Source organism: Taudactylus pleione, unplaced genomic scaffold (genome assembly GCF_031769625.1).
Source record: "Taudactylus pleione unplaced genomic scaffold, aTauple2 ptg000439l, whole genome shotgun sequence".
Taxonomy (NCBI): domain Eukaryota; kingdom Metazoa; phylum Chordata; class Amphibia; order Anura; family Myobatrachidae; genus Taudactylus; species Taudactylus pleione.
Window position 1 is genome coordinate 564,596 of NW_028284841.1, and position 23,265 is coordinate 587,860.

General features: G+C 47.3%; 1 pseudogene; it reads left to right on the forward strand.

Annotated features, from left to right (window-relative positions):
* Window positions 1-15,648: 15,648 nt before the first annotated feature.
* LOC148505741 (26S proteasome regulatory subunit 7-like) lies at window positions 15,649-17,476 on the forward strand (annotated as a pseudogene).
* The last annotated feature ends 5,789 nt before the right edge of the window (window positions 17,477-23,265 follow it).

Sequence of the window (23,265 nt, forward strand, 5' to 3'; positions counted from 1 at the left end):
CATGTAGGTGACAGCACAGCAAGTAATATAACAGCACTTACCCACATTTATGTGTGTGATTTTATATATATATATATATATATATATACATACACACACTGTATATATATTATATATATACACACTATATATATATATATATATATATATATACTGTGTGTGTGTGTATATATATATATATATATATTATATATACTGTGTGTGTGTATGTATGTATATATATATATAAAATCACACACATAAATGTGGGTACGTGCTGTTTTTTATATATATATATATATATATATATATATATATATATATCTTACCTGGACACTCTGCCATCTTCGTGACTCTGGGAGCTCAGAGGACAGCCAGCGCAGAGTGATGTGCGGTACCGCGTGTCACTGGTGGAATGCATGCACCGGCAGCTGCCAGAGAAGAGGAAGAGTCTCAGTGGTATTTAATACATGGAGCCGGTCGCAAGCCAATCACAACTCGCTGAACGGCAGCCAGCCAATCAGCAGCGGCCACTGCTGATTGGCTGGATGTTGTTCCACGAGCTGTGATTGGCTCGCGTAACTGCAGCCAATCAGCAGCGGCCACTGCTGATTGGCTGGCTGCCGTTCCGCGAGCTGCTGTGATTGGCTTGCGGACGGCTCTATGTATTAAATGCCACCAAGTCTCTTTAGTTCTTTGGCTACCCCCAGTGCATTCCAGCAGTGATGTGCGGTAGCGCACATCACTGCATTTCACACCACCGCTACCCGGGCCCCCTCTCTCTACGGGCCCGGGACTGGAGTCCTCGCAGTCCCCCCCTGATGGCGGCCCTGGTGATTGTTATAGGTTGTACATCCCTATGGCTGTTCCTACACAGATACAAAAAATAACAGAATTTTACCAAGAATGAATATGAGTTAATGTACAGGTGGTAGACAGATATTTAATCACTGTATAAATATGTACAGGTGGTAGACAGACAGCGAGGTGGATATTTCATCCCCATGCCCACCGACCAATCAACCCCCCCATCATCTTCCGCACCTCCGCAAAGGAAAAAGAAAAGGCAGGGTAAAAAGCAGCAGAAGTAATACACAGAACCGGAGAACATATTCCTGCAACAAGTGGAACGAATCCTGCAAAAACAGCCAGACGACATAGATGACTTCACGACACATATAAATAGCACAATGCGTAAAATGGATGACCAAACAAAGAAGAATTTCCAGAGGCTGGTGTATGAGCTGCTTATTAGGTCTCTCAATTCGAATCTGCATGGTAACACATACATAGCAGACACACTTCTGTACTCACCTGTTCCAACCGCCTCTGTGAGCCCCCCCCGCAGCCCAGTTCAGGGGCGGATCTAGATTGTTGTATTAGGGGGGGCGAGTTAATGATTAATTCCAACCCCTCCCGCCCCCCGTCGCGGCAACCCCCCCCTCCCCCCGCAACCCCCCCTCGCGGCAACCCCCCCACAACTCCCCATCCCCCCCTTTTCTTTCACTTACCACCGCTGCTCCGGTGATGTTCTCCCTCCGGGCTTCAGTCAGCTGCTCTCCCCTTCTGCACTGTGACATGGTCAGCTGTTTAATGCAGCAGCTGACCAGGGTAACAGTGCAGGAGCTGGTAGACCAGCTGACTGGAGGGAGGACATTACCAGAGCCCCGATCTTCGCTCCCTGGACAGAGGTAAGTTTTTCTTTGTTTTTCTTTAGCAATGATCAGCGTGTGGTCTGTTTAGACAACACAGCTGATCACAGGGTATGAGGAGCCAGCTGTGATCGCTTCCTCCGAGGCTCCCGGGTCACATCCCCCTAACTGGGAGACGGGAGCTCCGATCACAGCACAGCCCAGCCATTATCATCTCTCTACTCTGAACTTAATGATGCAGAGGAGAGAGATGATAAAGGTCGGACAAACTGTGCTAGGGGGGCAGGTTACTCCCCCACCCAGTACCCCATCCACAAGCCAGGCTATTTATACTGCTCTGTTGGAAGCAGAGGATGATTTGCCCTATTATTCAAAAATGTAAAGTCTTTTTTTTGTTTTATTGTTGTCTGTATTATCACCAAATTTTATCTCTCCCAATAGGTACTGTATGCTATATGGTGGTGATGATACCAATTGGACAAGGTCACTACACGCATGACACAAGTACAGATTGATGGAAGCCGGGGCCATAATCTGTACTAGTACCATGTGTGTATTGGTCTGTTCAATCTGGCATCTGACCCACCGCATAGCATACAGCAGCACCTATTGGGTCTGATAAAATTTGGGGATAATGCTGTTTTCTACATTTTATATGCATAATTTTAAATGCGTATATTAAAAAAAACACAAAAAGAACATTTTTCTTTCACAAGAACCAAATGTGTAGTGTGTTTTCTTTTTCTTACATTGCAATATTGGTACTGCAGCACTTTAACAATAGCCTTGCAGGTCTCCGGGATGATGACGCCCAAGAACTGAGGGGAGATAAGGGTCCCAAACTTCAGTTCTTCCAGTGACCTTCCTGTAGCCAGGTACCTCAAGGTAGCCACCAACCTCTCTTCAACAGGGATTGCCCTCCGCAGCCTTGTGTCCTGCCTCCGGATGTGGGGAGTCACCATACTCAGCAACTCCTGGAAGGTGGCGTCATCCATGCGCAGGTAATTGCGGTAGTCGTCCGGGTTGTTCTCCTTGATCTCCATCAGCAGGGATATGTGAGAGCGAGTTTCCCTTTGCAGCAGCCACTCCTTGGTCCAGCATGCTCTCCTCCTCCTTCGCCGGGCCCTCTCCTGAATCATCTTGACCCCAGCATGGGCGACCTACACTCTATACTGATAGGGATCCATCAGCACAGAATTCAGGAACAGGATAGAATGCAGGTAGCACACACTTGCAGGCAGAACACACTTTGTAAAAGGCAAGCCAAATACAAAGCAGAGCATAGTAGCAATGTACTGGGTTCGGCAGGTATACACCTAGCCTCACTAGTAGCAGAGCAGAATGTGCAAATGGTTAAAATGGCGCCTGCTTTTTATACCCCCTAGCTAGCCCCGCCCATTATTTAAACTCTCTACCAATTGTGAGGATCCTCATGTGTTTGGTACCTTATGATCTATCGGGCACGATCTCACGGTTTGGACTTCCGACACGTTGCACGATAGACCGTGAATCAAATTGGCAGATTTTTAGACCTGATCATGACCACGACTGCCGGCGAGCTCCCAAGGAGAGTTCAGGGGAAATCGTACATGATGTCGGATCGTGAGCACATCGCCAAGTGTGTAGACACCTTTACATTTCCTGGCTCTTCAGACGGCGCTAGTCGCTGTAGGCAGCCTATAGGCTGCAGTTTCACTAGAGTTGGAATCCGTCAGCTAGACTGTGTGTATGCGAGGCCCAATGACCACGCATAAGAGTAGCATCCTGCAGGGCAACTAGGCAGTGACGTCTTCACAATGTGGAAAGTGCTGCACCAGGACTTTCCCCATGCACTCTCCTGGTAAGTAAACCATTATTAATTGCAAATATATCAGAACTAACCAATGCAAACTAATTTGTTATTTATTGGGGTAAAAAAATCAATAACTAATAAATAATAATAGGTAATACCCCATAGTATTATTTGATTATAAAAGCTGTGACCTCAATATTGATTTTCTATGATATTATAACTGATCATGTGGTCCACAAACCTCCTCCACATCCTCAACAGCAACCCTACAGTCCCTTGACTACTGGGCACCACCACTCCAGACATCTACCCTACAGTATACAATGGCACTGCATAGAGCGCTCCACAGTGTCAAAGTACCACTATTTCTAGTCAGAGGACACTATGTAATTAGTGCATATAAATACCACCTTCCACTGCAACTAAGCATGCTAATGAGTCCGCCACTGACTTTTCATGCCCCTCTAATCATGCTGATGTTGCAATATGGTTGAGCCTTGTAAATAAACTGTTAAAATAGGAAGGTTTAAAAGTGTACATGTGTATTTATTATATAATGTGCGACATGTGCAGTGAAAGAGAGATGGAGGCGCGCAGTCTCCCCGAGCACCCATTGCTCACATCTTTGATTTTAGGGGGGGGCGGTTTAAGAATAATTATGATTCCCCCCCTGGATCCCCCCTCAATAATAATATGGTCCACAAGCAGGCTCCCTCCAGTCCCACATGTGTGCCAGACCCCCCTGGACCCCCAACATTAATAATATGCTCCACAAGCAGGCTCCCCCCAGCCCCACAAGTGCACCTGACTGACCCACCCACTGACCCCTAATGATATGCTCCACATTCCACAATGACTCACAACAACACTTGATCAATGGCAATTGGCAGAGAGAGATTAACAGACAAATATATATAGTAAATAAAAAATATTCTTATTATTACAGACATAGAAAAACACAGTAAAGGAGAGTCAAATTAAACAATAATAGCTGTGGCGCTGGCGGTGGAGGAAATGGGAAGGAGAAAGTTGGTGCTGGCAAAAAAAAATAATCAAAAACCTTAACTACACACAGCCTAAATAGAAGAATAACTGTCAAAGTAACACAGAAAGAAACAGAGAAAAAATAACAATGCAAAATCGTATTAAGCAAAAAGTAGGTCTATTGTAAATTAAACAGGAAACATACACACTAAAAGCAACAAGATAATAAATGAGAGCAGGGTAGGAGTAGCACCTTAAAAAGAGAAAAAGTGGAGGAAACAAAAAGAGATGAAGAGATAAAAAAGGGGAAGAGAGAAAATATGGAGGATACAAACCTGGTGGCAAGACAAAAAAGACAGTATGGGATAGAGAAAAATGGGGTGAGAGGAAAACATGGGGGTGGAGCAGAGAGAGATAAGTAAAAGAATTGGAAAAGACAGGAGGAGAGAGAGACAGGGCAGAGAGATGGGAGGGAGAGCCACAGACAGGGAAAGAGGGATAGAGACGGGGAGGAAGAGAGAGACTATGGGGGGGGAGAAGGGGAGTGAGAGACAGTAAAAGACAGAAGAAGACGGAAAGAGATGGGGATGAGGGGTAGGTAGATGGGAAAATGGGGGAAGAGAGTTAAAAAAAAAACCTGTGCAATACAGCTAGCAATCCTGAATACTAGTAGGTTTATATTTTATCTACACAGTCAAGTCACATTATTATGACCACCTCCTACATTTGAAGTCGGCAGCGTGTAGCCAATGAAGTACGTCACGTGTCGTGTGCTGGCTCGGTGGGTATATAAGGTGTGCGATAGGCCGTCTGCACACGTCACTTGTTGCTGTAATGGGTGAAAGGCCGATTTATCCCAGTTGCAAAAAAGGATGATTATTGGCTTTTGGGCCAAGGGTGGCAGTATTCGTGAAACAGCGCAGTTTGTGAACTGTTCACATGCTGCTGTGGTGAAGGTGTATCGTGACTGGACAAATGGCGCCACTGCGAATAACCTACGGGGAAACGGCGGAGCACCACGTGCCATTGATGTGAGAGGTGAACGTCGGCTACGAAGGTGCGTGAGGGCCAACCAACATGCTAGAGTGGAGCAGCTCACCGTCAAAATTAACCTGGGGACCACCAGAGGTGTGTCTAAAATGACAGTTCAGCGGACCCTGCTAACGAAGGTGCATCGGTGGAAAAGTCTTCAATTTTCACGCCTGTATCAGAATTGGATGTCCGCTGATTGGCGAAGGGTTGCCTTCTCCAATAAGTCACATTTTCTGCTTCATCAAACGGATGGACATTGGCGTGTCAGGCGACAAACATCGAAGAACAAACACCCTGCAACCATTGCTGGAAGAACACAAGCTGGTGGTGGCAGCGTTATGGTCTGGGGAATGTTTTCATGGCATTCTTTGGGCCTAGTCATTCATGTGGAAGGCACCCTCAACCGATTTGGTTATGAATCCATCTTTGCAGTGCACGTACACACATACATGCTGATTGTCTTCCCTGAGGCGGATGGGATCTTCTAGCAAGATGATGCAACATGTCACACAGCTAGAAATATCCGACAGTGTTGGACGAGCACGACCAAGACTTCCAAGTACTTCCCTTGCCCCCTAATTCCCAGGACTTGAACCCATTTGAGCATCTGTGGGACCACCTCGATCGTTGTATCCACTATATGGATACTCCACCATGCACACTCCAGCAGCTGTGGGATGCACTGCAGTCAGCATGGCTCCAGATATCTGTGCCAACCTACTAGCACCTTATTGAGTCACTCCCAGCCAGTATAGCTGCTGTCCGTGCTGCACACAGTAGTTACTCTGGCTATTAGCTGGTGGGCATAATAATAATAATGTGACTTGACTGTGTATATATGCACTAATATAAATTTGCACTTGATACATTGGGCGGGATGTAATAGGGTGCAAGTATTTTTGCGAGTACAAACTCGCACCTTCTCACACATTTTGAAGGTGCGAGTGTCCCGCAACTCATACATGTAATAAGGTGCGAGTTTAAGGGTCCGAGTTTGACTGGCATGCGAGTTTCACTGCGGGTAAACTCACACCTTGTAATGCGACTTTCATTACAAGGTGCAAGTTACACAGAAGCCTTCACAGATCAGTGAGATCAGTGGAGTCTCCACCTAAAAGCACAACCAGCACCAGGCTTTATTTAGCCGATCCTGGTTGTGAAAATATGGGGGAAAAAAGATGTAGGGATCCCCCGTATTTTCAACAACCCGCACCAGGCTCAGTGAGTCAGTCCTGGTTGTGGAAATATGGGTGACAAAATGAGTAGGGGTCCCCTGTATTAGCCACAACCAGCACCAGACTCTTGCTAGTGGGGGTTTAAATACTACACTGTAGTAACCTAGCAGTTCCCACCATTGAAGTCAATGGTGGGAACCATTGATTGGCTGAGAGGCGGAGGCTAATGAACGCCTCTCTCAGCCAATAAATGTTCAGCACATGCTCAGGCTATACTCTCTACTCTATTACATTGGCCGAGTTGTTAGTTTTCCATGGGAAAACATCTGGATCCGAGTTTTGCCATTGTGAGTTGTGGAAATGCGAGTAACATGAGTTTGTATGTTCCTGCATTCAATTACATTGGTTGAGTTCTAAAAAAGTGCAAGTACAGCACTAGATTCGCACTTTTAAAGAACTTGCATCCTATTACATTTAGCACATTAGGTTGCGGGATTACTTAGGGAAAAGTTAGCATTATACTCTCTAATCCTCTTTTAGTATGGAAAACCTGTTAGTGCACTTAATCATGTTACACTGCATGTCATCAGATAGCGTTAGTCATAGTAGCCTATGGGCTACACTCTACATAAGGTATTGGGAGAGGATTTGCACGCAGCAGCGGATCAGAAAAGCCGGCAGGAGGCGTCTATCTAGATTATAATCGCACAGCCGCTGAGTACAAAGCGTCCTTTTCTGAATCAGGCCGAGTGCGCTTTATCAATTTGTCCTGCTGAAAAATACCTGAATGTATGTGTATTGTAATTAGCAGAGCTTTAATGTCTGTATGCATGCAAAGTATATCCTAATGTATTGTCTTATGTTTCTCATGTAAATGCACCCATCTAGGTGCTACCCCCATCTGTCTGTCTCTGTCCACCAGCCAATATTTTATTTACTTGCTTATGTCTAGTTAGTTACAGTACACACCTCACTCGAATAAATGCTTTGCATTCACTGGATGTACTTTTGTGTCAACTCACTGCTGCAGTGTCACTACTTGCTACCTTGCAATTATTACCATTCCATTCCAGCAAGTGACAAATTAGAGTAAAGTAGGTGGTCACTGCTGTATCCTGGGTGCATGTGCAGTTCTGTTAGTGTATGTCTTAGTAGCTGTGCACAGCCTCACACAGATCTGGTTACACTGTCCGTTTGATATCGTACCCAGCTGAAATATGAAGGATGGAAGTGCAGTACAACCTGTCCCATTATTACAGGCTGAATGAGGGAGCCCAATTGCTGTCCCCAACTCTACAGTCATCTGAGCTCCTGACACCTCTACAGACACTTCAGCGCCCCACAGTATCCCCAGAACGGTAAGTGCCAAAATGAGATGTGATGCAATTCATTTCTTAGTTTGTTTTACACTTTCTCAAAGTTATTATTGTATTTGTGTGTTGAGTGAACAGAGATAGGGCTACGTTTATTTACTAAAAAATGTTAGAATTGCAACATTTCTTTTAACTAATTTGGATTTAATACAATAATACCGAAATGCCCCAACCAACATTATTGATATGTTCTTTGCAAACACTTTTGTAATAAGTCATAAAAAACTGGTGCAAATGTCAACATTTAGGGGAATATTTACTAAAGTATGAGTTTTTAGAAGTAGAGTTGTTGCCCATAGCAACCAATCAGATTCTAGTTATTATCTTCTAGATTTAAGATGCTAAATGAATAGAAGCTTAATGGTTGCTATGGGCAACTACTTCACTTCTATAAACCTGCAGTTTAGTAAATATACCCCTTAGACAGATGCGTCACCGGGTGACACCCAGTGCGCACTCTGGATACCCACCGCGCACCTGATAGAAAAGGGTGTGTGGCCTAAATTAAGGACATGTCCTCGTGGGGAATCCCGATAACATCACTCCGGGGGCAGCCCAGCATCACCAAAGATGCTGGGCTGCCCCTGAAGACTGGGCAGTCTGTACTGGCGGCTCCTCTTCTATGACAGGATCCGGGTGCTGCAGGAGAATGTCACACTGCTCGTGTCACTGCAGAGGAGCTGGCATTTTGGTGTCACCCTCTCCTAGGACACCCCACACGCCCCTCATGACACCACTGCCCTTAAGAGATAACTAGTGAACGAATATATGCAGTTAATACAATGTTATCCTAATTACTTTAGAAGTCAGCTCTTAATAGTATAATACTGGTACTAGAATTAGGATTGTTTCATAACATAGGATAGATGACAGTGTAAGAAACTTCAGGGGAAAAAAGAAATGTGATTTACAAGAAATCATTCGAAGTCCTAGACACAATAATTATTATTTATTTTATTTATTATTACCAGTTTCTTACATAGCGCACACATATTCTGCATATTCTTTACATAGAATATTTAGCCATTCACATCAGTCCCAGTCCCTGTGTGCTTACAATCTATATTATCTACAATATGTACACACACATATACAATAGGGTTACATTTTGGCAGGAGCCAATTAACCAAACAGTATATTTTTAGAATGTGGGAGAAAACAGAAGTACCTGAAGAAACCCACACAAACACGTTAAGAACATACAAACTCCACACAGTTAGGGGCATGGTTGGTATTGATCCCAAGACCTTAGTGCTGTGCGGCAGTAATGCTAACCATTACACCATCTGTGCTGCCCAAATAATACTTTCTTATTCCTGCAAAAAATTAAGCTTCGCCAGGATGTACTAATATGCACATTCAGAGACAAGGGCTCCAAATGGAAATGGAGAGATATCTGCTGGTACATGGTAACTCCATGGTACATCCAGGCAGTGGCGGCTCCAGAGGTGGGGCTGCAGTGCAGTCCAAAATTCAAATAGGGGAGCCACACCAACTGCCAGTGAGTTCCGGCCGGCGATGCTTGGCAGCGTTTGGGGTGGCAGTTGGTGTGGCTCCCCTATTTGAATTTTAGGCTGCGCTGCAGCCCCACCTCTGGAGCCTCCACTGCATCCAGGAGATGCTTAATATTTGTGGGTTCCCCCCTAAATTGGGTCAGTTGTGCTGTATGATTTGGGTGGTTAGGGTGGTACTTATTTTGGCCCAATTTTTTTTACTGGATAAATGTTAGTATAGATTAATAATAACTAATTCAAGGATTATTATGTGGTTGATCTTTTGCACATAAAAATAATTATGTAACCAAATCTATTACTATACAAGAAATCCCCTATTGTTATAATGGTGGAGCTGTTCAGAAAGATTAAACTGGCTTTGAACCTAGGTGTTTCAAAATGCTCTCTCTATAGCTAAGGGATTACATTTCACATTACAACAATGCAGACGACTGTCAATGTGAATGATTTATATACTGTATAAACCCTGTAGGCTCAGTTGTCACCCAACAAACCTGTGATTTGATATGGCTACTGTAAATGGTATAAGCAACACATAAAAGGACAAGTAATTTAACAGCATTATAAATTATCTTCATATAAATGTTATGACAAAAGACTTAAGCTTAGAAATATTTACTGTAGATTTAGTCACCAGGGGATAGAATGTGAAGTTGTTACTCTTTTCATTGCAATGTTCTGCTCTTACCTTAAAAGAGTTGGATGTACAGTGGCAGCAAGTAACCAAATAATATTCACCCCCTTTGATGATTTTCACAATTTATTTGATACAGGGGTCTATTTACTAAGCCTTGTATGGAGATAAAGTCAATGGAGATAAGGTATCAGCCAATTAGCTCCTAACTATAATTTTTCAAACACAGCCTGTGACATGGCAGTTAGGAGCTGGTTGGCTGGTACTTTATCTCCGTTCACTTTATCTCCATCCAAGGCTTAGTAAATAGACCCCTTAATTTTCTCTATCTCTCTATCTATCTATCTATCTAGATCAGTATAGCTTCCAAATCACTTGAGTGTCAGAAATCGCTGCAGAGCAGAGGTGATGATTCAGCTGCAGATGGATATGTTATTATGTTAGCAGCTGCGAAAGTTGTAATATGGTAATGCAGCAGGAGGCGTCACACCTACTGTATGCATTACTGAACCAAGCTGCGTCCAAGGATACAGCATTGGATCATCTGCAATTCCTTCGGCTGGCTGAGTGACCATGCGGTCACGCAAGCCGGCCGCCGCCGCAGATGAGTAAAGGAGGCCAGGAAATCTCCATCAGCTCCCCCCAACTTCAGCAACATGTTTTGGGAAACGGAGGCAGTTGCCACCTGCTGCCCAGCCAGAAACGGCAACAGAGTGTCAATCATTGATAGTCTGCTGCCGGACTGCGTGTAGGATTGCAGACCCGAACTGCGCATGTGAATCTGCGAGATCCCTATTGCTGTGTCTGTAGCTGAATCACCCCCTGAAATCACTCTGCAGGTCAACATTGAAAACCATGTCTAGCAGGGCTGCCATCAGGGGGGACAGAAGGGGACAGTGGCACTGTCTGGCTGCGATCAATCACCCCTGCTGTTTATAATCTCCATATGCTAAACTTTGCCAGAATAAAAGATTGTGGATTGATTATACTGTCTGCCACAATCTGACTGTATCGAGTGGAATGTATCGAGGTCTGAGGTTACAAAGAACTACCAACAATTTGTGCATACACAGTATGTACACCTAATGGCAATGATTAGCACTGACTGCACTATGGCTCTGATTTAGACCCGCTCGCAGGTATGAAGGGAGTTTTTTTTTTTTTCGGTCCGACTTTCTGGCCGCCTGCTTAGCTGCGGGTGACCACCCACAGCTTTTGCGAGTGGCTAAAGGTTCCCAAATGCGGTCCTCAAGGCTCCACAACAGTTCAGGTTTTAGTGATATCCATGGTTGAGCACAGATGGTTACTTGACTGAGGTAGTAATTAAGTCACCTAGGCTCAACTATGGATAGCTCTAAAACCTGAACTGTTGGATTGCCTTGAGGACCGCATTTGGGAACCTCTGCTTTAACCATTAAATCAAGTATTAAGATCTTAGTTCCATATAGGTTGTTTTAACTAACCATAGAACCATGGCTACAGTGCCTTTTACACATTAATTATTACTAGCAAAGAAATGACCCATATGAAACCACAACAGTTCTCAGCTTGCCTAAGACAGGCCTTTAAAAATATCTATCTTAAAAGAAAACTCAAGAGGGATGAAGTACACAGGTAGTCTGAGTTTAAAGACAGTAATGGGCAGTCCCTAAAGCATCAGACTAAAGTAAAATGTTGCTTCTAGCTTGATCTGAGTGTAGGTGTATAAAAGGCCAGCATAAGCCTGGGGGGTGCCCTACTCTACAGTAGTAAGTGCCACAGCCAGGCCCACCAAGAGCCGCGGCGGGCCCGTATAACAGGGGGCGTGGCCTAATCGTGGGAGGTGTGGCCACGCCCCCTTCGGGGGAAAAAATATATATTTTCAGAGCCGCTGCGCACTGGTGAGGGGGGCGCTGGCGAGAGGGGCGCTGGCAAGGGGGATGCTCTGAGCCCCCTCAGCCCGGTGCAAAGCCAGGGGGGGCGATCAGTGTGATCGCTCCCCCCACAGGCATAGGAGACTGCTGTGGCTGCTGCTCAGCAGCCACGTGCAGTTTCCCACTGCAGCTCAGCACACGCTGTGTGCTGGGCTGCTGTGAGGAAGGGGGGGCAGCCCCCGCCGGGGCCCTCAGGAAGCCCTGGCCTGGGTAATTTGTCCCCCCCTCTCTCGGCACCCCTGGCCACAGCGCTGCCGAAACTGGCGCCCACTTACCAGGTCCAGCAGCACTGGAGTCCTGGTCGGTGTAGGGCAGCTGCTAGTGTTCCGGTCCCGGCTCCTTCTCTTGTATTTCCTCAGCGGCGGCAAGTGCAGGCGGCCACGGCTCCACCTAGGGATGCACATGCCGACCTGCAAGAAGATTTAAAGAGACAGAAAATATGAACTCTTCCCTATAAAGGGAGTCTCTGGGCACTAGGCAGGTGCCAGAATATAGGCTCTCAACCATACTCCAGAATTTCCAGTGTTTGTAGCTGCTCGTTCATGACCATGGCTTGGTCTGTGACTTGCTTCCGTCTCCTCCCTGGTACATTGCTTGGCATTCTGGTTTTGACCTTGGCTATCCTCTGCTCCCTGGTACCGTCTTGTCCGTTTGGGTCTAACCCTGCTTGTTGACTACGCTGTATGTCTTCATCGTACTTCACTCCATCCAGAGTACACCAGCACCTGTATTAGGGAAACTAGTCTGAGGTCTAAACCGCTTGTTGAATATACTCCCACAGGGGAGATTACCACCAGCGGTAACCACATTAATATAAAGGGCAAAGTGGGGAAAAAACTTTTTAGCTGGCCATAATAACCAGAATAAGTCAGCTCATACGTTCTATACCTAAAATACTTTTAGGGACAGGGCACTGCACATGGACGAGTTCTGAGTGTTTGCAGCCCATGCTCAAATTTTCCAGTTAATCCAGGGTACACACAGGACCTGATTCAAGTGGGCTGTATTGAGTCAGAAACTGCGAGCTTTGCCTGTATTCAGTGTTGGCTACATCTCTGCAGCTGCACCTCCCCTATCCATCTGCTTGTAAAAGTACAGATGTGTCCTCATACATCTAGCCTCCTTGCACGTTACACAACCCTTCTAGTCGCGCCATGCTGTAGCGTGACTCAGTAGCACCAAGCGTCTTTTTGTGCGACTTTTTCCTTCAAATGCTTCTTATTCACACAGTGAGTGATGCTTCTGCTGATTAAAATGATATGCATCATGCCTATGTTCTATGTGCTTCTGGGGGTGTATCTGCATGTGAAACGCTACGTTACAGTTTTACAGCCGCTGACAGTGTAACGATACACCCGCTCTCGCTCAGAACATAGCCATGCTGCATTTTAATCAGCAGAAGCTGCTTGTGCAACCTATTTGCATTGTGAATAAGACTCATTTAAAGGGAAAAAAGACTCTCTGTGCTACCGAGTGACAAGGAGCTCCCGCGTTATGTGTAGCGCGACTTGTAGCGCACGGAGGATATATGTGGACACATCTGTAACCACACTCACTCTAAGTGCACATTTGATTTTGCACCAACACCATACCTAGTGCAAGAGATCTGTGTGATATCAGAGAACTCAATGTGCACAATTCCACCTACATGCCAATGGTATGCCCTTAAAACACTTAGGGCCGTTTTCAATAGGGTGCGAAAAGTCCAGCTGCCGAGGTTATAGCTGCCATTGCTGGATTTCAATGCGGAAAAGTATCGCGCTCGTCGCCGCTTATCCCCGTATTCAATTCGAAATCGGCGAAAACGGGACCCGGCGAAATGCAAACAAGCGAAAAGTACTGTCAGATTTGGAGAAATCAGCCTGACACCCCCCAAAAGATGCACGGACATGGGGGATCACTATGGATACCCCCGAATAGCCCTGCTGAAGGTATTTGGGGAACTTAAATTGTCTCAATAGGTGCTATTTTGCGTCTTTGAATAAGTGGTGAAGAATAGCATTTAGCAGTTTGTTTTTTTTAGAAAGCAAGTAATCCCAGCAAATTTGGGGTACATGAAAATGGGGGCTAGCATATTTTACAGTTGCTAAAGTGAAGTTTTAAAAGACAAAAAAACACCTGGGGCATACTTGAGTGACCCCCTGGAGTCTATATCGCTAGATTTTAAGTTTGTCCCCCAACTTTGGACTTTTTCGCCCCCAAAACCAAAGTAAATTTTTGGGGTGATCTAAAGTCTTTTTTAAATTTTTTTTATGCATTTCACCTTTGGGGGACTGTTCCAAGGCTGCAGGGGGGTTTCCACAACTTTGCACCCCAAAATCCCCATTCTGTACTTTTTTTCACCTGCTTTCATAGGCAAATCTTTTCCGCACACTTTTCACACCGGCAAAAAATCTTTGGAATTGAATATGAGGATAAGTTTTCGCCTGGCAAAATGACGGAGAGAGATAAATTGGATGTAAATAAAGTACCAATCAATCAGCTCCTGTCACTTTACATGCGGTTTTTAAAAAATGAAAGGAGCTGATTGGTTGGTACTTTATCTCCAGCCACTTTATATCTCCCCAAGTCTTAGTACATAGTCAATAAATGTGCCTTATGGAATTCACACTCTATCACAACTTATCATTATTTTACATCTGAACATCTCATTACAACAACTACTTTCACCAATTTCTACATTCACCTGAGACTGCTGGTTCACACCTTAACCATACAGTAACAACCATGGCTTTCCAGAGACACCTACAAATGCTGTCACGTAAAGTAGAATGTCAAAGGTGTAAATCTTACTCCAAATGACTTGCTCACATAATGTAAAGCAGGAATCCACCCATCTGTCATTCTAACCCTCTGTTCCATGCACATTGTGTACCCCATCTGTGTCACCCCTGTCTGTCTGCCCTTCTCCTTTAGAATGTAAGCTCTCACGAGCAGGGTCCTCTTCCCTCATGTGCTTTTCCTTCCTTTACTTATATTGTTATCTACTCTATACTCCTTATAACAGCACCTAACCCTTGACTTTTGCCATCCTGCTACTGTTGCAGCAATGTTTATATACCATGTACTTGTCCTGCAATGTCCTATACTGTATGTCAAGTGTTTTCTTGTTCTGTTCAACTGTTTTTATGTACTGCTTTTGTACTTGTGGCGCCATATAAATAAAGGATAATAATAATAATAATAATAGACCCCTTAGCCACTGCTGTATACCAATTACACCATTTCAGCCACAAGTGTAGATATATATGACTCTAACAGGGGTATTCAATATGGGAGCGAAAACATAGTTTTTGCGTTAATATCGCACTTTTGACGTCATTATCGCAGGTTTGACTTTTACACCGTATTCAATTTCAAAGACTTATCGCAGGTTTGAAAAGTCTTTGATAAAAAACGGGGACAACTTTTCACCATTGAATAGGTGTCGAAAAAAAGTGCAGAATTGGGGTTTAGGGGTGCAGGCTATTTTTTTGAGGAATGACATTTAAAAAAGAAACAGTTTAAAAAAAAAAATAGGGACACCCCAAAAAATTTATTTAAAATTTGGGGTGGAAAAAAAGGGAAAAAATTGTTTAACAATAGGGAAATAGGGTAATTGCCCCGCTGGGTCTCTGTGTGATTATTATTCCACCTCCCCGGTGTCTCAGGGTTAGTGGTTGCGCATCCCACCAGCGTCATGCCGGACTACCTGGGGGCCGACCAGCGGAAGACAAAGGAGGAGGAGAAGGAGGATAAGCCTATACGGGCGCTGGATGAGGGAGACATCGCCTTGCTGAAAACTTACGGACAAAGCACGTATTCTCGTCAAATTAAACAAGTGGAAGATTATTATTATTATTATTATCCTTTATTTATATGGCGCCACAAGGGTTCCGCAGCGCCTGACAAAGTACAGAAACAAATGAGCACACAAGACAACAGCTATTAACAGTACAGACAATGCAGTGCAAGTACATGATTTATATACATTGCTGCATAACACCTAAATAAGCAGCAGGGTGTCAGTAATCAGTTTTAGGTGCCATTGTGAATGAAAGTAAAAGTAAGGCAAGAAGAAGCACGTGAGGAAAGAGGGCCCTGCTCGCGAGAGCTTACATTCTGAGCAGGGTGTCAGTAATCAGTTTTAGGTGCCATTGTGAATGAAAGTAAAAGGCAAGAAGAAGCACGTGAGGAAAGAGGGCCCTGCTCGCGAGAGCTTACATTCTGAAGATGACATACAGCAACTTCTTAAGAAAATTAATGAGCTCACAGGTATTAAGGAATCTGACACAGGGCTTGCTCCCCCTGCCCTGTGGGATTTGGCTGCTGATAAACAGACTCTTCAGAGTGAACAACCACTTCAGGTGGCCAGATGTACAAAAATAATCAATGCTGACTCTGAGGATCCAAAGTACATAATAAATGTGAAACAGTTTGCAAAGTTTGTGGTAGACCTCAGTGACCAGGTTGCCCCTACTGATATTAGAGGAAGGGATGAGAGTTGGTGTGGACAGAAACAAGTACCAGATCCATATACCATTGCCTCCAAAAATTGATCCTACAGTGACCATGATGCAGGTGTAAGAGAAACCTGACGTGACATATAGTGATGTTGGGGGCTGCAAAGAACACATAGAAAAGTTAAGAGAAGTTGTGGAAACTCCTTTGCTCCATCCTGAGCGATTCGTTAATTCGTTAATCTGAGCCCCCCAAAGGAGTGCTTCTGTTCGGCCCTCCAGGAACAGGAAAGACACTTTGCGCACGTGCAGTTGCTAACAGGACTGATGCCTGCTTCATCAGAGTCATTGGCTCAGAACTGGTCCAGAAATACATTGGAGAGGGTGCTCGAATGGTACGTGAATTGTTTGAGATGGCCAGGACAAAGAAAGCCTGCCTTATTTTCTTTGATGAAATTGATGCTATTGGTGGAGCCCGTTTTGATGATGGAGCTGGGGGTGACAATGAAGTACAAAGAACTATGCTAGAACTAATCAATCAGTTGGATGGTTTTGATCCCAGAGGAAATATAAAAGTGTTAATGGCCACAAATAGGCCTGACACTTTGGATCCAGCCCTGATGAGGCCTGGAAGACTAGACCGAAAAATTGAATTCAGTTTACCTGATCTTGAGGGACGTACACATATATTTAAGATTCATGCTCGTTCCATGAGTGTTGAAAGAGATATAAGATTTGAGTTGCTTGCGCGGCTGTGTCCAAACAGCACAGGTGCTGAAATCCGCAGTGTGTGCACTGAGGCAGGAATGTTTGCTTTCAGAGCACGGCGCAAAATAGCAACAGAGAAAGACTTCTTGGAGGCTGTAAACAAGGTCATCAAGTCATATGCAAAATTCAGTGCCACACCCAGATACATGACCTACAACTAATTATGGGAAACTGTACAGATGGAAATGTATGCTGCCAGGCCACAACTTCCATCGTCACATCCAGGCATTGCTGAATGCATGTTCATCCAAGTAAAAAAAATAATAATTTTTTTTCTTACTGCAGCCGTGTGTTTAGTTTGGGGACGAACCCAATACATATTTGTGATTATAAATAAAATATTGACTAGAAAAAAAAAAAAAACAATAGGGAAATAGGTTCAGGGCTATTCTGCATGTATGCGGCAGGTGTTTTCTAGAATAGAATTATAGCGGCAGGTGCACAAATGCAGAATTTTTAAAAATATGAGATATGGTAAGAACTTACCCTTGTTATCGCTATTTCTACGAAGTCCATAGGGTTCCACAGGATACCTTGGGGTATAGGTGTGACGTCAGTCGCAGGGCACCAAAGAGTTAAGCTTTCAGCCTCCCAGGATGCACTAGGTCCCCCTCCTATACCCCGCCCCCGAGCCAAGGCACCTCAGTTAGTTACCAAGCCATAGGCCGGAGGAGGAGAAGGAAGAGAGAGAACAAAGATCTGGACACATACAAGAATCACATTCTCACCAGAGGGAGACGGAAAACCGGTGACCAGAGCAAAGCCCATCTGCAGCACAGGTGCGACAGGGCGGGAGTCCTGTGGAACCCTATGGACTTCGTAGAAATAGAGATAACAAGGGTAAGTTCTTACCATATCTCATATTTTCTACTTCAGGGTCCATAGGGTATCCACAGGATACCTTGGGGATGTCCCAAAGCAGTATCCTTTAAGGGTGGGGACGCTCCTGTGCAGAAAGGAGAATCCGCAGCCCGAAGGAAGCATCCTGAGAGGCGAAGGTGTCAAACCTGTAATACCTCACGAAGGTATGGACAGAAGACCACGTAGCAGCCTTGCAGATCTGAACTGCCGAGGCACCACGTCGAGCTGCCCACGAAGGACCCACAGACCTAGTGGAATGAGCCTTCAGAGAAGGAGGGACCGGTAGGCCTTCATGAAGATAAGCTTCAGAAATAGCCATACGGATCCAGGCTGCCAAAGTTTGCTTTGAAGCAGGCCAACCCTTTTTACGGAAGCCAAAGAGGACAAACAAAGCGTCCGACTTCCTAAACGAAGAAGTGCGGTCAACATAAGTCCTTAAGGCCCGCACAACATCCAAAGAGGCCTCACCCACGGAAAGACCCGGTGAGTTAAAGGCCGGAACAACTATTTCCTCGTTAATATGAAACTGGGAAACAACTTTGGGAAGAAACTCGGGCCGAGTGCGGAGCACTGCCCTGTTCCCATAAAAAACCAAGAAAGGGGGTCTACAAGAAAGAGCCCCTAACTCAGAAACACGTCTGGCCGAAGCAATGGCCAGAAGGAAAACAGTCTTAGCTGTTAGCCATTTAAGATCCACTGAGCCCAGTGGTTCAAACGGCGGTCCTTGGAGAGCCCTCAGGACCACAGCCAAATCCCAAGGCGCCACAGGTGGAACAAAGGGCGGCTGAATGCGGAGAACACCCTGCATAAAGGTGCGCACATCCGGGATTGTAGCAATCCTACGGTGAAACCAGACAGATAGGGCCGAAACCTGTACCTTCAAAGAAGCAAGGCGAAGCCCATGATCTAGTCCCACTTGCAGGAAGGCGAGAATCCGAGACAGACGAAACTCCCGCGGTGCATAACCTCTCGGTCGACACCACTGGAAGAACGTATGCCACACGCGATGGTATATCCTCGCGGAAGACGGTTTCCGAGCTCGTAACATGGTACGCACCACAGAGCTGGAAAACCCCCGGGACCTCAGCATGGCCGTCTCAACAGCCACGCCGTCAAAGACAGCCGAGTTAGGTCCGGGTGAAGGCAAGGACCCTGAGACAGAAGGTCCGGTCGTAGCGGCAACCGCAGAGGAATGTCCACGGACAGACCCTGAAGGTCTGAGAACCAGTGCCGTCTGGGCCACGCGGGAGCTATCAACAGGAGCGTCCCTCCTTCCTGTTTGAATTTCCGGATTACCCGTGGAAGAAGGGAGACCGGAGGGAACAGGTATGCGAACCGGAACGTCCACCGGACGGACAGAGCATCCACCAGAGACGCCCCTTCGTCTCTTGTGCGAGACCCGTACACCGGCAACTTGTTGTTGTGCCGGGACGCCATGAGGTCGATTTCTGGAAGACCCCACCTGTCCACCAGTAGTTGAAAAACGTCCGGGTGCAGGGACCATTCCCCCGGATGAACGTCCTGGCGACTTAGAAAGTCCGCCTCCCAATTGAGCACTCCCGGGATGAAAACCGCTGATATGGCCGGAAGATTGCGCTCCGCCCAAACCAGGATCCGAGAGACCTCTACGAGAGCCGCCCGACTGCGAGTTCCTCCTTGCCTGTTTATGTAGGCCACGGTGGTAGCGTTGTCCGACTGGACCTGCACCGGGCGACCCTGGAGAAACCGCTGTGCCTGCTGGAGAGCATTGAAGACCGCACGGAGTTCCAAGATATTTATTGGAAGCTCCGCTTCTGTCGGCGTCCACCTGCCCTGGAACAAGTGTGGACCCGAAACTGCTCCCCAGCCCCGAAGACTGGCGTCCGTTGTCAACAGGACCCAATTTGGAACCCAGAACGGACGTCCCTTGTTGAGGTGGGTCGTCTGTAACCACCACGTAAGGGACAGGCGAACCTCCTGGGTGAGCACAATCGTCTGGGACTTCAGAGACTGAGTCAGCCCGTTCCACTTGGACAGGATCAGGTGCTGCAGAGGTCTGGAGTGAAACTGGGCGTATTCCACCATGTCGAACACCGACACCATGGAGCCCAGTAACCTCATCGCCGAGTGTAAGGACACCCGGCGGCTGTGCAGACAACTGCGCACCCTTGACTGTAAAGCAGAGATCTTGTCCTCCGTCACGAAGATCCTTTGCTGTCCCGAGTCCAATAAGGCTCCAAGATGCAGAATCCTCCGAGACGGGATTAGAGTGGACTTCTGCCAGTTGATTAGCCAGCCGTGCCGTTGCAGCAGTGCAATGGTCAGGTCCAAGTGGCGTAACAGGAGCTCTGGAGATCCTGCCACCAATAACAGGTCGTCCAAATACGGCAACATGCGGACTCCCTGCAGCCGCAGAGAAGCCGCCATGACCGCCATCACCTTGGTGAAAACACGTGGTGCTGTTGCCAGGCCAAAAGGTAACGCCCGAAACTGGAAGTGGTCGCTGCTGATTGCTAACCTGAGGAACTGTTGATGGCGCCAAAGAATAGGGACATGCAGGTAAGCGTCCTGTATGTCCAATGACACCAAGTAGTCCCCAGGTTCCAGCGCCAGAATGATGGACCGTAGGGTCTCCATCCGAAACTTCGGGACCCGCAAAGACTTGTTGAGTGCTTTGAGGTTGAGAATCGGACGATATGACCCATTGGGTTTCTGTACCAAAAATAGATTTGAATAGAAACCCTGGCCCCTCTGGGAGATTGGAACCGCCACTATAACTCCAGCCTGGAGCATAGTGTGCAATACCTTCCGCAGCTCCGTAGCCTTGTTCCGGTCTGATGGGAGACCCGTGGTGAAGAAGCGAGCCGGGGGTCTGTGCCGGAAGGAGAGGGCGTATCCGTGGGAAACCACCTCCAGAACCCAAGTGTCTGTCGTAGTAGTCGACCAACACTGGGCGAACTGTAGCAGGCGGCCTCCCACCCTGGGATCCCCCAAAGGGAGGCCCGGACCGTCAGGCCGCAGGCTTGCCATCTGGCTTGGGGGCCGGACGTCTGGTACTCCATGCCTGTTTCCGGGGCTTGACAGATTTCTTAGGGCCAGCCTGTCGAGGAAACGACTGTGGTTTGGGCCTGCCCTGGGCCCTAGATGACCGAAAGGACGATGGTCCCGAACCAGAAGGAGCAGCGGCCGACGGGAGACAGGCAGATTTGGCTGCCGCCAGCGTGGCCACAATCTTATCCAGATCCGGACCGAAGAGAACTTCTCCGGTAAACGGCAACGCTTCCAGACCTTTCTTGGAATCTGCGTCCGCCTTCCAGGATCGCAGCCACAAGGTGCGACGAGCAGCTACCGCTGCTGAAGAAATTCTAGACACCAGAGTACTAATGTCTAGAGCCGCCTCGTTGATGTAGGTGGCCGAATCACGGAGATTGCCAATCAACTCCGCCTGATCGGCCGGACAGTCGGATTCAAAAGAAGCCTCTAATGAATCCGCCCAGCGCTCCATCGCTCTGGCAACCCAGCAAATGGCCATAGCCGGCCGTGCTGCCCCCCCTGCAAGGGAATAAGCGGACTTCAGGCAGATTTCTACCTTGCGGTCCGTAGCATCCTTAAGGGAGGACATGGATGGCATCGGCAATGTGGCACTACGGACAAGACGGGTCACGTGAGAATCCACCTGTGGAGGGGATTCCCACTTCGCAAAATAATTATCCGCGAACGGATAAGCCACCGCCAGGCGTCTCTGCGGCTGGTATCTTTTGCCAGGTTGTTTCCACGCCTCCTCTAAATGGTCCACCAACTGACCCGAAAGAGGAAAGACTGTGGCATCGCCCTTCACATCTTTGAAAAAGGCATACTTAGATTTAGCCGCTGGGGGAACTTCGTCCTCAATCACCAAGGCTGTGCGGACCGCCCGAATAAGTCCAGGAATATATACTTTGGACTTAGCATCAGCGTCCTTAGTATGGAGAGGTTCCTGATCGTAAGGATCTAGAATCTCCCCATCATCAGACGTTCCTTCGTCATCCTCATAAGGAGCGGACAGAGACGCCACCGGCCTTTTATGAGACCGCATCACAGACTCCCCTTGCAACACATCCGACAAGTGCTGTACAGAACTCGTCAGGGAGTTAACCCACGCTGGCTCCTGAGAACCCGGGAGCGGGGAAATAGGGAGACTGTGGGGTACCACCAATTGTCGTGGGAACCCCTGCATGGGTGACGACACCACAGACTGCTGGGACAAACCCATCGGAGTAAACGCGGGCTGCGGAGCTAACTGGCCCACTAAAGCTGTTAACGCCTGAGCGAAACAAGCCCAGGGCGGCTCCTGTACCGGTGCTGTAACCGTAATAGGCCGCGCCATGGACAAACACTGCCGGCAAAGGCCCTCCGCGCTACCCTCCCCCTCCGCTAACGGTACTTTGCACGTGGTACACTGTAGCCGGAGGGGAAAATCACTTTCAGACATGATGGCACCACGTATGTGACCTCTCTCACCAATTAAGTATTAAATAGGCGAGAGACCACCCTGCAGCACCGCACCGCAAGGGCTTTAGCAGAAAGAACAGGGACAGTAATAAAGCTGACAGTTTAGAGAGAAAAGATTACAGGCAGCAGCGCTAGCACAGTCACATACAATGCAGAAAAATAACAATTCCTGCACTAACAGCGCTGATCACTCAACTACACAGACACAGGGCCTGGTAGGACACAGCGCTGCATACACAGACCTGACCACAGCGGAGGAGAGGTATGCGGGGGGACCCAGACCACGATGCTTCCTTCCAGCGCTTCCAGCAGCGTTCACCATGCGTTCTGGAGAAGATGGCCGCCGAGGAGCAGAGAGGAGGCTGGCCTGGGGGAGGAGCGCTGCCACAGGACCAGTCGGCAGCATGCAGAGAGGGCTGTGTGCAGCGGGGGAGGCGCCGGCTGTGAGACAGGGAAGGCGCGCTCCCCTGGCATGCATTTAACCCCTGGGATGCCGCAGCGCTACCGCTCTGCTGCGGTCCGCTGTCCCAGGGGGTAGTGGAAGCGCAGGTTGGTCGCCTGGCTCCACGCTGCAGCCAGTCCCCAGGGAGCCCCCTGCCTGGGGACTTAGGACCATGTGATCAGCGGGGACCCACCGCGGGACCCCGCTGCTTACCTCTGTCCCCCTTGAATCCGGCCA